The sequence below is a fragment of the Ochotona curzoniae genome, unplaced genomic scaffold, assembly GCF_017591425.1.
Source record: "Ochotona curzoniae isolate NIBS_2020 unplaced genomic scaffold, NIBS_Ocur_1.0 patch106, whole genome shotgun sequence".
Taxonomy (NCBI): Eukaryota; Metazoa; Chordata; class Mammalia; order Lagomorpha; family Ochotonidae; genus Ochotona; species Ochotona curzoniae.
Window position 1 is genome coordinate 908,037 of NW_024466647.1, and position 14,734 is coordinate 922,770.

Below are 14,734 nucleotides of genomic sequence, written 5' to 3' on the forward strand. Positions count from 1 at the left end.
CCACAGAGAAATATATGTGAAACTTATTGATACCTGAAGGTTTCAATTACAGTGTTGACCAGACTGGGCCTCCAGGTGAACAGTCAGGGAGGGACATGAGGATTTAAAGTCATCAAGATGTGAATTCAGCCTCGTGGAAGTAGCTGTCAAAAGACCAAGATCCAGAGTTAGCAAGCCCTTCAGCTGAGCTTTGGGAGTGAGGGGGTGCTAAGCAGATGGAGAAAAGGAGGTAGTAAAATTTGCAAGAGGAAATAACAGATCAACACGGTGTTATGGAAACTGGGAGACACACAAAAGTGAGCAACAGAGTCAAAGGCACTCACATGCCATCAGTATGACCATAAAATACCTTCCTGATCGAAAGGAAGAAAACGAGGAAACTAGGATGTTATACTTACCTGGCAGGAGAGATACCATGATCAGAAAACTGGGATGTCAAAGATAAATATTCTTCAAGTCTGAGGCTGTCGTGCCCTTAAGCCTGACTTGTCTGGAAAACAAATCCATTGTCTTCCTCCTGCTGTCATGAGAACTGCATAGGTCAGTCTCTCGTCTTTTTTTTTTTTTTTTTTTGTCCTCTTGACCAATGGTCAGACAAATTGTTTTCTTGTGGAATACTCCCACTGAGACAGCCAAGGAGCCGAATACCCAAGCAGAAGCCTCCCCAGCTTTGTGTCAGTTCACTGGCTTGTCCCCAGAGCAGTTTATCCTCCAGCAGGAAGGGCAAGACTTAATCCTACGGTAGTCAGTGCATGTCCATTTCTATTCTTTCTTGTAGCATTTTTTTTAAAGCATGGAATAACTTGAAGAACCAAACCAAATAAAAGAAACCACCGTGCCTAGCCATTGCCTGTACGAAGAGACTTTTCAGATGTGGTTAATGAAGAACCCAAAGTCACACAGTGAAAGCAGCGATTGTGCTGTTGTTTGTTTGGTTCCTGCAGGGAGGTTACTGGTGTTTTGTCTGCGGCTGCTGAAGCAGTTGAAGCCACTCCCCATGCTGCAATGCCACCTCCTTCTAAATGCAGGATGATTTCTGCCACTCCTTGCTGAAGTGTGCTTTGGCTCATGTGCCCTCCATAGTAACAAAACTTGGAAGATCATATTATTTTTTTAAACATTCATTGGAAAAGCAGAGGCTATCCATCTGCTTCTGCATTCCCCAAATGCCACACTCAAGGAGGGTGGGTCCCAGGATCTTGGATCTCAATCTACATGGCAGGGATGCAAGTGCTTGAGCTACCTGCCTTCCCTGGTGTGATTACCAGGAAGCTGCATCAGAAGCAGAGCCAGGCCTGGCCCAGGCACTCTGATCCAGATTGTGATGCCCCAGGTAGCCTTAATTGCCTCGCTGAACCATCACCTGGGAGAATTTTAAATAGCTTATCTGCCTCCTACTCAGCTGGACCTTGTAAGCATATGTCAAAAGAAACTGGAGAGGGGTCACAAACTGAATGCTTTACCCAGGCCTGACTGCCACACCTTCTAACAAACCTCAGCTGGCTCCCAAGTGGCTGGCCATTTAGCCTCTTAGAGGGAGTCCGAGGTGCGACTGCACTAACCATTAAAATTCAAGAATAACCTGATGGATTGAAGCAAAAGTGAGCTCAGGGAGGGTCTCCCACACAGTGACTGTGTGGCCCACTGTAAGAGTTTGTGGTCACTGTGAGTCGTTTAGAAAGGAATACATGAAAATAAAGAAATACATGAAAAGTAAATATAAAGTCTACTTTGGAAGAGTTGGAATCACAAGCAGTTCAAACAGCAACAACAGAAAAAGGTTTTCAAGTGAGGAACAAACCCTCCGTTATCTGGAAAGCCCAAGGGACCAGGCATGTTTTGCCTAGTGTAAATAACACCTTTCCTAGACTGCTGATGACCCAATACTTTCTCTTACAGGTTGTCTTATCCCTTTAAATTTGGATACACAAGTCAGGCAGCTCAATTAGGTTGGGATACGCCTCAACATGATCCCCTTTTCTGTGTACCATTTATTTTCTTTAGTTCCAATAAGACATGAGACTGATGCGACAGTTCAAAAAACATCACTTTAGGCAACAATCGTACCTTTATTTCAATTGAAGTTTCTAATTGGCCTTGCCAGCAAAGAGCCTTAATTGATTTACATTGCTCCACTGTACCCTAACACCTACTCCCCACCAAGCCACTTTGAGAGAAGGGAGATGCTGGCCAGAAAGCCATAATAAAGTAAATAAAATACCTGGATAATTCATAGGCCAAGCAGGTAGATGTACAAAGATGCTGATACTTCGTCTTTACTCAAATCAGGCATTCAGCAGAAACAGAAGAAGCCAGTACCTTGGTGGATGCCCCTGTGCTAACTGGGGGATACTTCCTCTTCAGAACGCAACAGAAAGCTGTCCCTCCACTTGCTCAGTGAGCACCTTCTACAGAGGTACTGGCTTGGTGGTTAGCTCTTGTCACAAGACCCCATCCTCAGCGCTATAGAGCTGTGGCTTCTTTATGTAAACAAAGAAGATTGTAGAGTTAAAAGTGAAGAATTTCTCATTTTTAAAGATTAGTTTATTTGAAAGGCTGAGAGAGAGAGAGAGAAAGAGAATGAAAGAGATCTTTTATCCACGAGTGCATCTCCAAATGACAATAACCAGGGGTAGGCCAGTCCTAAGCCAGAAGCCTGGAACTTGATCTGAGTCTTCCACATGGGTGGCAGGGGTTCAGCTACTGAAGCCATAACACACTGCCTTTCCATGTATGTAACAGAGCTGGATAAGAAGCTCAGCAGCTGGAATGAATTGGTGTTCCACTATGGGATCAGTGTCATGGACAGTGGCTTAACCCACTGGACTGCAACACTAGTCCCCAAAGTGAAGAAATCCTAAGGACTCCTGAGTTTGCTCAAATTAAAACTGTCTGAAGCTCAGTTGAAGGAAAGTAGTCGCTTTTGACTCAGTATTTTCTCAGTGGGAAATCAGGTTTAAAAAAAATTGTATAGATTCAGTTCAGGTTTGTATGTTTGTTTTAATTGCTTCTAAGAGAAAAGCAAATAATAATAGGTATCATTTATGAAGACCTGCTATATGCCAGGTATTCTACCCATATATTCATTATATTATATAAGCCACCTAACAGCCTTGCAGAGTAGGTTTTCCCATGAGAAAACCCAGGCTCTAGAGAGTTTAGTGAATTGCCTCAGGTAGACCTAGGTTGTAACTGGCAGAGTAAGAATCAAGCCCAGATCTGTTGAATTCCAAGGCCCGTATTCTTTCCAGTATATTCTCCTATTAGTGCATTCCTTTAGGTTCCACCCTTCATTTATCGAGTGCTTTCTGTGTGCCAGACATCATAGTGCATACCTGACATGATTTATTTTCAACCCCCTCAAGTTAGGGTTTTTCCAGTTTCATGGATGAGAAACAGTGCTCAGAGAGGTCAGTCCAACTGCCAGAACTGTATGATTACTAAGCAGAACTGAGGGCCCCCATCTCCAGGGCACATGTCTTCCCTGGAACCTGCAACTTCCCTAGACAAGCTGTCCTCTCCAGCTCACAGTCTGAACTGATCCCCAAGCAACCAGAGAATGGGTTTATCTTTGGACATTTCTGGGAAAGATACCTCACACTGCCCATTCTCCTGGGTCAAACATTTTCAGATACCTTTAGTACTGCTATGCAGTATATATCTGGAATGTAGGATGCCTAGAAATTATAATGCAGATTTAAAACTAGAAGGAATGGTGCCATAGCACAGTACATTAAGCCTGCATCTGCAGTGCCAGCATCCTCTTTGAGTTTCAGCTGCTCCACTTCAGGTCCAGTTCCCTGATCCCGTACCTGGGAAAGCAGCAGAGGATGCCCCAAATCCTTGGGTGCCTGTATCCACCTAGGAGACCTGGAGGAAGCTTCTGGCTCCTGGCTTTAGGCCAGCCCACTCGGACCATTGAAATGATTGGGAAATAGAGCATAGGATAGAAGGGTGTGTGTGTGTGTGTGTGTGTGTGTGTGTGTGTGTGTGTGTGTGTGTCCTTCTCTGTCTGTAAAATAAATTTATCTTTTGAATAAAGTTAAATGAATGTTTAGCATAGAATAATGGTGGTATGGCAATCCAGGGTCCTCACCCTGTCTTACAAAGCAACACAAAAGCAAATCAATCTATCAAATGTATGATTCAGAACCTTAGTCCCAAATTGTATAGCTTGTTCACATGGGAAGAGAAAGAAAAGAGCTCTTAGCAGCTCCCTGTCTGGCTTTCTACTCAGAACTTTGTTGACAACTAAGTCTAAAAGCAGCGTTTAAGAAAGAGGAATTGGCTCCTATCATGAGAAGTAAATGATTGTGCTCATCTCATTATACCTACATTATTCCTGATTTGTGCTTTGTATTTTCCACAGTATTCTCCAATTTGGAGAATTTCTACTCTGCTGGAGTCACTGAAATTACTGAAAAATATCTGTGCCACTGGAATGAGTGGCACAGGCAGGGTCTTATCTCTATACATGTTTAGGAGTAACACTGCTCATAGAAAAATGACCAAACTCCCTTGCTTTGAGTTCAGAACATTCCATAGTTTGACATCTTTATCCAGTGCTCCTCTGCAAAGCCTCCTGTCCTCCAGCTTATATCAGTCTGCCCTAATCGCCCTGATCCTCATCCTTCTTGACTTTTCTGTTCTGTTTTATTTTCACAGCCTGGATTTCCTTGCCTTTCCACTGTCTTCCCCATTATAATCCACCCACTGCAACCACCCATCAGAATTTTAAATGTTGGGGCAGGAATTTTACCTAGCGATTAAAATACTTACATCTAACATTGGAATGCCTGGGTTTGAGTCCTGACTCTGCTCCTAATTACAGCTTCCTGCTGTTGCACACCCTGGAGGCAATGGGGATGGTGTAAGTGTTTGGGTTCCTGCAGGCCATGTGGGAGACCTGGATTGCATTCCTGGCTCCTGGCTTTGACTTGGCCCAGTCTCAGCCATTGTTGGCATCTGAAGAATGAACAAGGAGATAAGAGTTCTGTCTCTCTGCCTCTCAAAATAAGAAAAATAAAATTAAGTAAATGAAAGTTTTTTAAAAATTTGACCTCGCAGAGCCTGTGCAAAGCCATTGAACCCTGTTGGTCTCTGCAGAGCCCTTGGCTGGAGCATCTTTCCACCCCTGAGCCCTGGGGTGGTGACTGCCTCCATCACAGCCTCAGCAGGGGCTCCCTGCCGGAGAGCATAGGCCAGCACTGCCAGGAGGAACCACCTTCTCTAGAGCTGGCACATGCTGGGAGCTCAGGAAATGTTTGTCAGATTGGGTCCATGGTGTTTTCTTTAGGATACAAACGTCGTAAGTAGATCATTTTTTTTTTTTAGAAACTAGAGTGGTTTGAGGAATTTTTTTTTTCCTTCATTAGTCATCCTTTGTATGTAACTGGTTTGTTCTGCTTTTTCAAGACTGGAATTTAAACTTACTAGTATTAGTCTCCCTGCTCTAAACAAAGAAAATATATTTGTCCTCTTTCCCCAATCACCTTCATTTGGCACATTATCCAAGACATGTTTTGTAATTCAAAGATTATGACTATTTAAAAACTTTGCCCAGTTTGTAAGTGCTGGGAATTTTGTATTTGAATATATTTTAATTTGTTTAAGGATTCTTTTAATCAAACTCTTCCCTAATTTAGCCAGATTTCTTTTTTTAATCCTCCCAGGCCAAGAATGTATTTATTGAGACTAAATTCTTTCAAAAATAGAAGTTAAAACAGTACTGAATGCTATTTATGGTGTTCTCTCATGCACTAGATTCTCTCTGCATCTCATAAAAGTGTTTCTTATATGTCTGGTGCAGTCAACATTTCTTCAGTTGGATGATCTGTGCCAGCTAGTTCCTATGTATCTAGCTAGTGGATACACTGCCTTAGTACAGATCTAGCGTGGTGGTGCCCCTGTGGAGGATGTAACACAAAGGTGGATACTCGCTAAGCATTAGCAGCCCAGCTGAGAAGTGGGTGATGTGAATAGCCATGAAGGAGAAATCACAGAGCAGGTGAGGGAAGATTTCTGGAAGAAAGCGGTGCCTAGACTGTACAACAGAGCTGGAAACAATAACAGGTGTAGGGACTGCACCAGGAGCCAGCTCTGAGGAAGTGAGAGTATCAGGACTCCAGGGGCACCAGGGTTGAAGTGGGGTGCTATCCAGAGGCCTCAAGAGCCAATGGCCCAGCAGGCAGGAGCTGCCAGCTTCAGCACTTGGCCCAGCCTCAGCAGGCAAGGACCTGGGTTCTAGCATGGAGTGTAGCCCAGATATGTGACACATGAAGCAAGGGGTTCCAGAGCACTCAAGCCTAGGACAAGGCTCCTGTACTTGAACCCCCTGGGTTCCAGCCTCAGCCATTAGTATACCCTTGCTTCCGGCACTCAGCACACTCTACTGCAGAACACAGTTGAAAGCATGCCGAGTTCCAGGATAGAAGCATTTCCTGCCACAGCCCTGATGAGGCTAGCCCAGGAAAGCAAGGAGAGCCCTCCAGGTAGGGAGAGCAGGTTGGCCTGTGAAGCTCCCAAGGTGCTTTTGTCAGCTTTGCGTCACCCATTTCTCTGCACACATGCAAAGGTCAAGAGAGAAGTGGGAAAGAAAGCAAGACTGGTAAAGTACAATAGGTTATAGCTCTTCCTCATAAAACATACGGGATACCAAAGGAGGCAAAAGAACGATGGAAATTATTGCATCTACCCTTTCAGCAGAGTGTTCCCAGCCTATAATTCCAATGCAGTCTTTAACCTTCTAGAATCAGCTCAAAGTCCATCTCATGAGCTGTAGCCTTAGGCGTGGTTCTCTTCCTTCGCAGTGTGCACCCTGCTTGTGCCTCCACTGTCCCCTGGGTATGCCCAGCTGGGAGACCCTTTACCTTTGCCCATCTGTTCCTCCAGCTCATAAGCTCAAGACCACACACACCCTCTTGCGTCCTGGGACTCCCCAGACATGACTTGTTTTTCTCCTGAAGGTCATTCAGCTTTCCAGACTCTCTTGGTTTAAAAAAATGTTCTCCTTTTTCTTTTTTAAGTTACACTTATTTGAATATATATGAAGCACTTCTAAAAGTTTATCCATGCTCCAAGTTAGGGGAAAAAATTTGCACCAAAATAAAATTACCTTTCATCTCTGTTTTCCACAAACTTTTTGAAGTACCCTTGTATATACAAAGATCATGGAAAACATGCTTGCATACTTTAAAGATTAATAGAACACCACCCTAACTTAAAACACTGGAAGAATGCCAGGACTTTAGAAGCCATGTGTCTCTCCCAGAAATAACCTCTACCCTGAACTTTCTGTTAATCATTTTCCTGCTTTTCCTAGTAGCTTTACCACGGGATAGATGTATATATAATAACAATATATCATCTTTTCTATGGTTAAATTTTATATAAAGGGAAACATACTGATTATTCTCTGCTCTGAATGTTAATGCCCTTGCTTTTTAAAACTTTCTGAAATGATAACTATTTCAAGTTTGCACAATATATATAAAGAATATAAAGCATAATCACCTTAGTTAAGTGTTACTGTTTTACTTTAACTGCCACTTTTTAAAAAAAAAATTGTTAATTTTTATTGGAAAGGTAGACATACAGAGAGAAGGAGAGACAGAGAGAAAGATCCTCCATCCACTGGTTCACTCCCCAAGCACCTGCAACACCGGAGCTAAGCTGATCCAAAGCCAGAAACTTCCTCTGGGTCTTTCATGCAGGTGCAGGGACCCAAGTCTTTGGGTCATCCTCTGCTGCTTTCCCAGGCAACAAGCAGGGAGCTGGATTGGAAATGGAGTATTTGGGACATGAACTGGCATTCATGTGGGATCCTGGGCATGCAAAGACAGGAGTTAGCCACTAGACCATCATGCTGTGTCCAAGTGCCACTGATTTTTAAAAAGCAACAGAACAGCATATTCTCAGTTCAGTCAGAACCCCCTGAGTGTCTGTCTGCAATTTGTTCCCATCCTTCTCTCCTCCCATGACTCCCAGACAAGACAGAATCTAGACCAGACTTCATTTGATGCTTCTCTTTTCCCACAAAGTTTTGTACCTCTACTTCGTAGACATTCATAGATGGTAAGTAATAGTGTTACATGATTTTTGAACTTTACAAGTGTATATTGAACAGCATTCATCTGTAAGTTGCCTTTTTCACTGAATAATGTATCCTTGAGAACCATCTGTATATGTACATATCACTCTAGATTTTCCCTTTTTAAAAAATCATCATTTGTTTTAAGGGAAAGTGACAGAGACAAGGAGAGCTTTTCCATCTAATGGGTCACTCCCCAAATGGCCAGAATAGCCAGGCCTGTGTTAGACTGAATCCAGAAGCCAGGAACTCAATCCCGGTTACCCACGAGGGTGGCAAGCGTCCAAACACTTGTACCATCTGTGCACTGGCTTCCCACATCTTCCCACTGCCTTCCCAGAAGGAAGCTGGTTTGGAAGCAGAGCAGCTGGACCTTTAGCCAGTGCCTCGGTATGAGATGCCAGTGCCTCAAGCAGCAATTTAACGTACTATGCCACAAAAATAGCCCCTGGTTTATTTTTTAAAGTATCCCATTGAAAGAATATACCATGATCTATCTATCTGATCTGTTGGTGGGCCACTCAGGTGGTTCAAGTTTACGTTGTCATACACTATGCTGTTACAGTCTTTCTCCTGGCAGTTCCTTGGCCATGGACTTATTCTGAGTACAATCATCTCTACTGTTACTAAACCAGAGGCTATAGTATTTTATATTCTGCTTCACATTGAATGGGAATTGCCAATGTTCCACAGCCTTCACTGTTGGCACAAAATTAAATTCTATTGAGTTTTTAGTTTCCCTTTTTCTATTCCTTCCTTTAGTTCAGTAAGCATCTTTTGAGTATGTCTTTTGTGTCGTTCTCTGTGCCAGTATCAGAAATAATAAAATAGCTAATTCACAGCCCTTGTTCTTAAGGTATTTCCTAAAACTTTACCTATTCAGGATAGTTTTAAACCTGAAAAGAAGGAAACAGGCAGCACAAGGAATGCCCAGTCCCTGAACTGGACCCGAGGAAAGCAGTACAAAGTCCACACTGCATTGTGTACCATCAGCCTCGTGCCTCGCAGTTCTAGGATTATGCTGTCAACTAAGCCCTATAATGCAGCAACTAAGATGTGGTGGAATGAAGACAATGAAAGAGAGGCACAAGGCAATAAAAGGAGACCCTAACTTAGGCAGGGTTAGCCTCAGTGAGATATGCCAGTGGGTGAAGGACCTGGCTAAAAAGGAGAAACAGAAATAAAGGAGAGAGACTGGCAAGATGGTATAGCAGGTAAAGCCAGCTCCTACGCCAGCAGCATCCTATATGGGTGCCATTCAGGTCCTGGCTGCTCCACTTCTAAACTAGCTCCCTACTGATAGCTTAGGAAAGGCAGCAGAAGATGGCCAAATGTTTGAGTCCCTGCCACCCATGTTGGACACCCAGATGAAACTCGTAGCTTCAGCTTGGCCTCGACCTAAATGTTAGCCACCTGTGAGTGAATCCAGGAAATGAAAAATCTGGGTTTCTATCAGTCTGCCTTCAGATAAATAAATAAATCTTCTTAAAAAAATATTAAACGCTAACTTGCCTTTAGTGCAAAAAAAATTTTAAATCCATCCATAGTGTTTTCATAATACACATTTACCATTGCAATTTCTGAAGATGCCACAACATTAAAACTCCAAAGATGGCATGTTTCTTTGGTCAGATAAAGGAGAAGAGTGAAAAATTTAAAGCTAATTTAAGTTAAAGCGGTTTAACAAAAATCTGGTTTTAAATGAAAGGCAGTGATGATAAGAGGAGACACTGTTTGATCCACAGTGCCTTGAATACGGATATTTCTGAACTGGAAAATCTTGCTTTTATATTTCTTGTCAGTGAGTGTTGTGGCTCTGTGGTGTTTAGTTTTCTGGTGGTTGTGATGCATGTCTCAGAGCTTTAGTTTGTTGCTGTAATATGGGAGGGTGGTCAGTACATCAGTGGCAGTCTTCCCACACTAGCTGGTTGTGGGGGCAGCCTGGGAGTAAGATGTGCGCTGAGTGTTCTTGGGAGGAAGCAGCCTCCTTTGCGATCCTTGGAGGATGTGTTTGTAACAAGTCAGCAGGAGTTTAAAACTCAGAGCTCAGCGTGAGGCTCGAGGAACTGGAGGGACCTGAAAATGGGAACCACCCCTACTTCAGAGTGGGTCTGTGAAAAGCTTTCCCCACGGACACAAGAATACAAAAGAGACACAGGAATACATGGTGTGCAAGGTCAGCCAAATCAAAGCAATGGCTGCTTGTGAATAATGATGGAAATATTTGATGATGTGACTCCCAGGGACGCAATTATGGTTAACCCCTCATTTGTTTGGCATTTTCAAGGATTGAACTATCCCACAAAACTGAGTTTTCCATACAGCTCAAACTTTCCCATTTGTATGCATGCCTTGAGTGTTTTTTACCCAAGCTTGGTGGAAATATTTCTGAAGTAGACTATACAACTATTCCACTTTCTTGGACAGAAACTACAAGAAGTAACATTTCCTCAAGTGCCTTTGACTGCAAATGTGAGAAGACTCGATTAAAAGAGATTTAAATAATAAACTTGGAATTGTCTCAATCAGTAAGAAACCCAGAGCTGGGCAGTTCCAGGGACTAAGAGTGCATAGCTCACTGATTCCAAGCCAACCATCTCCTCTTGCTCGTAAGATGGGTACAATAGTGCCATGCCTCGAGACCTCACATGATGAGATCTGTGGCTGTGGGGACTGCTGCTTCCACATGTCATTAACCAGAGAGGAAAATAGCTCTCAGAAGACCCCTTGCTGACTTCCCCTCAGGTCCCAGTGGTAGAAGTGAATCACATTTCCATGCCTTGGTTTATGAAGGTGTAAGGGCATTAGGACTCAACCCCTTGAAACTGGGGTGGGAGGAAGGGCACTGTTGATCAGAAAGAAGGAAGGAGAAAAAGGTTGGGTAGACACCCAAGGGTGTCTGCCATTTACCAAGACTCCTTAGGGTCAGGGTCACTGTCGGCCTAGCTGAGGAGGAAGGGGTGCAGCCTGGGATTCTCTTTGCCCCTATAATTTCTGTGTTGACCATTAGGTTCTCCTGTTTGTACAAGACTGCCAGCTCTTAGTACTTGCCTTTAAGCACTTTGTTCTCGTCTTGCTATTAACATGTTTTTTTTTTCCTGTAATAATCATATAACTAGGCTTGTTAGAAATGTAAGCAGCTGACAGACTATCCCCTGAGTGAGTTGTGTGGTGTGGCATTTCTTTTCACTGCTTTCTGTTTGGTTTTCAATTCCAGAAGTTTCTGGAGGGGTGAGGAGTTGCTAAGCATCACTAAACTTAGATATACATTACTGGAATCTGCTATGGTGAAACAGTGAATGATTAGGGGCAGTGAGCTTGTTACTAAGGAAGCTTAATACTGCAGTCAGCCATCTGAGCCTCACCTTGAAGGAGTGAGGAACCTGTTTCTGCCAAGGGTCATTTGGATGTTTATAACATCATTCCCAGACCATACAAAACGGTCAACTTAAAAATGAGCCTGTCAAAGATGTGTTAAATTTTGAGTTCCACCTGTGATTGCCTCAGCCAGGCCAACCCACCTGATGTCCCAGGCCTCACACTGGCCACAGGACAGACATTCCCCACCCCTGGAACTAAGACAACACAATTTTTCAGTGCCTTTAGCTTCCCATGAAAGCTGCCCAGCTGGTCATTGCCTGTGAGTGCCAACAGCACCCAGTGAACCATCAAGAACAGCAGCTGTCTGGAATAAGACTGGCTGCAGAGCTGATTCCTTCCACCTCCCCCGGGCCACGGGAGCGCTGGGAGTGTGTCCTGAGAACTGCTCAGTCGGTGCAGAACCAGCAGTGTCTGGTGGGATTTGTTTCAACAAGTCCTCAAGGAGAGTTGTGCTTCAGAAATGGTTGTTGACGTTCTACTGAACAAGCAAGGACCACTCCTCCTGGGATAGAGAGCTGACCAAACTCCTACCTCCATGTAAAAGAAAGAAAGTAAGAAGCGGTTGTCGAAATAATACCTACACATAAGTAACTGAACCAAAGGGAAGGATCCTACTCCAGGAATCAAACTGGAGCCAGTGGGTTCTAAGGAGGCAAATAACACTGTTTGATGTTGATAGAGATATGAGCCCAAATTGCTCCTGCAGAGTAAGTTAGCTGTGTCAAAGTGTAAGGTAATTACTTAACTATGCATGATAAAATCACAAGTGAACCTGTAAGCAAAATTTAAGTGGCACAAATATTTAGGAATAAATAAAACATGCTTTTCCTTTTAAAAATTTGGGTTAGTCCATACCATCTGAATTGTTTCTGTAAGAAAAACTGTTTCTCATTATGATATTAGATGCTAACTCATTCTTATGAATAAAACATTTTTATGAATGATATAGATAAGGTACAGCTGAAGTTGAGCAAAATAGTTGATATTCTGTATATTTTGTCTCCTAATGTGAAGTCACAGGTGAATTGTTGATTGACTCTCTGAGGTGCTCTATCCATTTCTGTTTACCTAATCAGTTACTGTGTATCCAGAAAAAGTATTTGATTTATTTCTTTTTAAGACTTGTGTATCTATTTGAAAGGCATGGATAGAGAAAGAAAGACCTTACCTCTGCTGGTTCACTCTCCAAGTAGCCAAAACAGGCAGAGCAGAGCCAACCCAAGCCAGTAGCCTGGAATTCCATAAAGGTCTCCATGTAAGGTGGTGGTCCAAGCACGTGGGCCATTTTGCTGCATTTTCAAGCCCATTAACAGGGAGCCACATCAGAAGCAGAGTGGCTAAGACCCATGGAGGAGCTTTGGGGTGGGAATAGGGGAAATCTCAAAGCCTATGAAACTGTTTCATAAAATGATAATAATGATAATTAATAATTTTTTTTTAAGTGAAGCAGCTAAGACTCAAATTGGTGTACATATGGGATGCTGCAATTTGACCCAATGTACTGCAGTGGCAGAAGTACTCAAATTTGGTCCTGGTTTCAACCATTTAGTTAGATCAATCTCTCTAGGAAAAAATTGTGTAATCAGTGTTTGGGGGAAGCTGATTATGGTGCTTATCAGCCTGTAGCTTGCTGCCATTTTTAAAGCATCAGGACAACTCACTTGGCCACATAATGTGAATTTGAATGTAATGTGAATTTTATTCACATTCTGAATGATTTCTGATGCTAATTGAGTGGGGGGGGATAAAAGAAAATGTCTCAGAAACAGGTAGAAAATTTACTGTTTAGTATAACAAATACAAATACCAGCAAATTCATTCTCTATAAAGCAGTGAGAACAAAAAGTGATGCAGTCTAAAGCCTCCCCAAGGCTGGTAGCTTGAGGTCATCTAGCCTGTGACATTGCCTGCATTGCTTTTGTCCTGAGCACTGACTGTTTTTACTTGAACTTTCTAAATAAGTGCCTTTGGATTCTGGTATTTAAAAGCATTGCTTTTTTTTTTTTATAGGGAACTTCACGTGTTAAACACTTTCCTGCTACTAATGGTTATTTTGGAGTTTATCTGAATCTTGTATTTGGGAACTCTCTATAATGTAACAACAATGAAAGCTTTGTGGATAGGCACTGTTTCCCCTAAAATGAATCAAAGGACATGAAATGAGTTATCCAAGAACTTACAAAAATTCTATTTGTTCAGAGTGACTGAAGATGTTACAGATTATGCTTTGTGATTTTAAAGGATTCAAAAAGGGGTTTCTGTGTGGAAATATGTAGACTTTGAATTACTCTGTTTCATGGTTTCTGTTGTTCCTGTATATTCTGAAAACTTCTTGGATATAAATAGATAGACTAAGAATGTCTTATTTTGGGCACTTGAAGAATGTGACTAAACAGTGGACATTCACGATCTTGCCTCCTTTCTTTGGTTGTAATGTGATTCATCTGTAGAAACCCCCTGCAGGGCTGAGTCAGACATCATCAGAGTCAAGTATACTCAGAGGGCAAGGAGGCCCTACCAACTGGACAGTTTTTGCTTCTTGGGAGTTTTTGGTTGGTTTTTCTTTTTAAAAGCTGGCTGTAAACCTTTTCCTTAAAGAATCATATTAAGTACTATAGAGGGCCTAGTCCAAACGGCGATGGACACAGAATTATCTAGAGTGCATAGGGCATATTTTAAAAATATTTCCACTTCATTCAGCCGATAAGACAAACCTGTGCATCTTTCACAGTGGAGACTTCCCTTCAGTTATAACCTTGTGATTAGAACATGATGGGTGAGTTGTAACAGTCACACCTGCGGCTTCAGAACCAGGAGAAGGGAGTGTGGCATGGTAGGAACCTGGGGTTTGACTCATGAGACTAGATTTGAGTCTTAGTTCTGCATAGCCATAACACAAGCAAGTTAAAAAACTTTCTGAAGTCTCAAGTTTGCTCATCTGTTAAATGCAGACGGCAAAATAATATCTCTTTCATGGAATTTTAAGTAACAGATAAAGCACATTAAAGTACCCTGTGAGACTAGAAGCTACTGTACATATTTTCTTGTTATTTTTTAATAATGTAGCTGTTCTTTGTCCTGCAAATGTGTAGCAATCACATGAATACACATTATACATATTTAAGCATGTGCTGTTGAAGCAATCTGGGTTTTTCATGATGGTTTGCCTCAACTAAAAATAGCAAGTCACCTTGTTTTTAAAAATTGAGTTTAAAGGAACCCCAAGATGAAAAGGTAAGACACGTAATATGTGTTAACAGCAAA

General features: G+C 42.4%; 1 protein-coding gene across 2 annotated transcripts in view; it reads left to right on the plus strand.

Annotated features, from left to right (window-relative positions):
* LOC121166283 (BRISC and BRCA1-A complex member 2) overlaps positions 1 to 14,734 on the plus strand; it is a 418,479-nt gene that overhangs the window by 372,770 nt on the left and 30,975 nt on the right. The window lies entirely within an intron of this gene.